This window comes from Coenobita brevimanus, chromosome 59 (genome assembly GCF_032717465.1).
Source record: "Coenobita brevimanus isolate Jiangsu-jjx chromosome 59, ASM3271746v2, whole genome shotgun sequence".
Classification (NCBI taxonomy): Eukaryota; Metazoa; Arthropoda; class Malacostraca; order Decapoda; family Coenobitidae; genus Coenobita; species Coenobita brevimanus.
The window spans coordinates 28,695,653-28,700,652 of NC_137012.1; positions in this window are offsets into that span (position 1 = coordinate 28,695,653).

Below are 5,000 nucleotides of genomic sequence, written 5' to 3' on the forward strand. Positions count from 1 at the left end.
GTGTGTGTGTGTGTGTGTGTGTGTGTGTGTGTGTGTGTCTGTGTGTGTGTGTGTGTGTGTTATGTGGATCTGTATAAGTGTGTCTGTACGTATATGTATGTGTGTGCGTGTGTCCTGTATGAGTAACCGGAGTGTACGTATATGTAGGGTACGTGATGTGTATGTATAAGTTGTGTACGTATATGTATGTATTGCCATTCTCCCAATACGTTCATGAATAAATCAACACACACACAGAGCCAATGTCCCTGGTAGCAAGGTTGATTCTCTCTCTCTCTCTCTCTCTCTCTCTAGCTGTCTCTCCTTTCTCCTCTTCTTCCAGGTACCTCTCCTAATAGCCTTTCTAAGCACTAACTCCTCTCTAATCCCCCTTCCTACTCCCTTTTTCCCCATGTATAAAGGGATAAATCCACAGGGAAGATAGGAGAAAGGCAGGATTGATACAAAGACGGTGAAACAGAACACAAAGGTAATAGACAGTGATATGGTATAGGACAGGAGGGTAGGGCAAGAATGTGACGGTGCAACGGAAGACAGGGGTTGTAGACAGTGATATGAGGTAGGTAGAAAGATTGGGACAGATAGGGAGGACATGCAGTGAAGAGGAAGACAGTAGAGGTTATAGACGGTGATACGGAGTAAGGTGGGATGGTTGGATTGATAGGCATAGACGGTGGCACAGAAGACAGTGGTAGGAGACAGTGACGTGATGTAGGGAGAAAGAGGAGGGCGAATTCAGAGGACAGGCAGTGAAAAAAAGAAGTGTAAACAGAGTGAAGGAAGCGAAAAGCAGTGAAAACAGTGAACAGAAGACAGTGGAAGGAGAGAGTGACGTGATGTATGGACAAAGAGGAGGACGAATTTAGAGGACAGGCAGTGAAAAAAGAAGTGTAAATATTGTGACAAAAGTGAACAGCAGAGAAAATAGTGATAAAGTGTGTTTTGGGATGGTAAGAGATATAAGACTGAGATGGTGACACAGAGGACAGCGCTAGAGGACAACTATATACTGTAGGTTATGATGGTAGGATAGACTCAAGCCACAAACGGTGAAAAAGAAGCGAGTGGTAGAAGACAACGGCAGAGTGGTAGCAGACTAAGGCAGAGTGGCAGCAGACAACGGCAGAGTGGTAGTAGACAGGGGATTGGTAGACAGTGAGAGAGAGAAGGTTTGCATAGATGATTATTTACGCCTATCTTCGCCCTTTGCACCCTCTTTCTCCCTTCTCTAGTTACTCCCTGTGTGCATTGCGGGTCAGGCAGGCTGGGAGCGTTCCATAAAACTAACCTATCACAACCTTACTTAATCTAACCTCATCTTACCTAAACCAAACCAAATTAATCCAACCTATCATCCCACTTAACGAAACCAAACCAAACCAAGCCAAGACAAACCAAACCAAACCAAGACAAACCAAACCAACCCAACCCAAACCAAACCAAACCACAACAAACCAAGCCAAACCAAACCAACCCAAACCAAACATCCCCACCCAGCCACTATTCTCTCCTACCGTCTTCTAACTTCTAACCCTCGCCGTTCTAGCTATATCCGGGTTAGGCATGGGTGGGATTCGCCTGCCTAAACCGGTCAGTGTCTCATGTTACGGGTCTGGCCTCTGCGATTAGCCTTTGGGGGAGAGGAATGGTAGATCCGAGCAGATTATTTACCCATCTGAAAGGACTCGATTAGTGTTTGTATTCCACCGCCATTTTAACCCCCTTATGGTAGGCACAACTCTAGCATTTAATTTCGGGTGATAGCAAACTTTTAATTTATTTATTTATTTAGCTATTTATTTTAGTGACTGTATTTCGCCGCCATTTTAACCCCCTTATGGTAGGCACAACTCTAGCATTTAATTCCAGCTTATAGTAACCTTACTTATTTATTTATCTATTTATTTATTTATAACTTAGAGGAACTTAGAGGCACTGAAAGGAGTCCATTTGTAGTTGTATTCTATCTATTTATCTATCTATAGCCAGACGCCTCAATCCCATAAAGGGTGGCCACAAGCAAATCGCCTCCATGTCGCCTTGTCGCCTGCCATTTCGCAGCCTTCCCCCCAGCTCACGACCCCCTCTCTATCTCTCCACCCCATCTCTCGTTTAACCCGCTCATGGTCGGCACAACTCTAGCATCTTATTCCAGCTAATGACAGACTATTTTATACGTCTGAGAGCGACTGACAGGACTCCATCAATGTCTCTGTACCCCTGTCATTCAACACTATTATACCTGCCAAGAAAGGGTTAAGGAACAGAGGGGTGAAGTAGGTGTACCGGATAGGTATGTAAACCATTCACTGCTGCGTCCTCTCTCTCTCTCTCTCTCTCTCTCTCTCTCTCTCTCTCTCTCTCTCTAAGTACCTCACATATCAGCACTGCCTTCACTCATTCACAGCCTTAGAAGACATTATACTGACATTATTTTAGGGCATCAAGTATCAGAAGTATCATTACACAAATATACTTAATGAGTCACTGAGAAAAATAGGTATAAAAATTTGTATAACTATATTGGGGAACACACATACACTGACACTGATATATATGATACTAAAAACTATTAATGCACACACACACACACACACACACACACACACACACACACACACACACACACACACACACACACAGGAGAATGTAGCTTAAAAAAAAAAAAACAGCCTAAAGGAATTATTCATTTCGTCACATCACCAGGTACCTCCGACCCACACACACACACACACACACACACACACACACACACACACACACACACACACACACACACACACACACACACACCACCCTACACTCACCTGACACGCCCCGAGGCCACAATCTCGCCTTGGAATGTCATTTTTCTTCTGCTGCGGGTCAGGTGAAAGGCTTTATGACCCTCTCACAGGTACAAGTGCTGTCACCCGTCCCTGTCATTTCTGTCTCAGTCACCCCTCACGAGATGCAATACCAGGCAAATTATAGATAGATTGATGTCCTCTCTCTCTCTCTCTCTCTCTCTGTCAACCCTCACTAGATGCGATACCAGGCAAATTATAGATAGATGTGTACTCTCTCTCTCTCTCTCTCTCTCTCTCTCTCTCTCTCTCTCTCTCTCTCTCTCACACACACACACACACACACACACACAGGAGAATGTAGCTTGAAAAAAAAAAAAAAACAGCCTAAAGGAATTATTCATTTCGTCACATCACCAGGTACCTCCGACCCACACACACACACACACACACACACACACACACACCGACAACAATAACCCAGTACGAAATAAATCCATCTCATCGTCTTAAATTCCACTGAAGGTAAAAACTACAATGACACAGGTAATAAGTGGCATTGGCATTCACCCTTATTTCCTCAGCCACTGACATTATAACACGCTGGACAATGCACGCTTTTAATTAACACTCCTAGGCTTACTCTCAGGTGCCTATGACTCACTCTGAAGGCGTCTGGAGTCAGCTAAAATGAAAGACTAGAGTTCTCCGTATCATGAAAGGGCTGAAGGTTAAGAGCATTAGTATGTTTATGACTCTGTTAGATGAATAAAAATCATCTGGGAGAGAAGGCCCGACCATCAGTTACACAGTGAATTCGGTGACACATTATTATTAATATTATTATTATTATTATTATTATTATTATTATTATTATTATTATTTATTATTATTATTATTATTATTATTATTATTATTATTATTATTTCAAACAAGCTACCAACGAGTTATTTTACTGAACTAATTTATTCAGCTATATTAGGGTTAACTAAGTCTAGCAGCCTACCTAACCCACAGTTTGAAAGTACCGGTATCTCTTGAAATAAATAAAATAAACTGAAGAGATCTCCCAAAACCAAATAATAATAATAATAATAAGAAGAAGAAGAAGAAGAACAAGAAGAAGAGGAGGAGGAGGAGGAGAAGAAGGAGGAGGAGAAGGAAGAAGACTGATAATACTAATCATCATCATCATCATCATCATGTGTAGGCGTAGCAACAACAAGAATCAGATACACGTCATCGGTCTGGAGGGGTACAGCGCCCTCCACCAGTAACCTTTCCCCCCAAAAAAAAAGAAAAAGAAAAAAAAGAGAGCTCCAACTTTTACACTAACGGTGGTGGAATTACCCAGAGACACACAAAGCCTTGAAAATGGAACAGGTTGTTATTAAGGCGACATTGTTACGAGAACTTTGATATTTAAAGATTTCTGTATTGAGCATTGATTTGATAACCGTAAAGGAGGAGGAGGAGGAGGAAGAGGAGGAGGAGAAGGAGGAGGAAGAGGAGGAGGAGGAAAGGAGAAAAAGGTGAAATGATGTGAATTATCAGGGAAACTTTTATCCTTGTGTACAGGTAACTGAAAATTTCAGGAAAATCACACTTACGAACAATTAGGCTTTGAGTTTTGCTGTTTTTCTTTACAAATATATCCCATGGCAGAGAAAAAAGTAGTAGTAGTAATAGTAGTAGTAGTATCATCATCATCATCATCATTACTATTATCATTATTACGATTATTAATAAAATCATTCCCAGCACAAGGCACGGCGGGGAAAGGGCACGCAGAAAGCATTAAATTCAACCTCTCCACTAAACACAAAAGAAATTACTGTTCAACATTAATTTCCCTCACGTTATACACATCCTGAAGTCACCTGAAAGATTAACCAGAGAATGATACCGCGCATAATTACTACAAGAATGGCACTATCTTCGGTGCCTGAAAGTGGTGAAATCTGACGTCAATGTATTTTTCTTTCACTTCAGCTAATATTATACTGGAAGAATTATCCTGCCTTATGTCTTATGTCGATTGAAAAATGGGGGTGAAAGAAGGGCATAGGCTACTCTATCTATCTATTTATCTATTTACCGACTCTATTTATTTACTCTATTCTGTCTGTTTATCTACCCTATCTATCTATCTATCTATTCAACTACTCTATCTACCTATTGATCTATCCATCTGTCTACAACCAGACGCCTTAA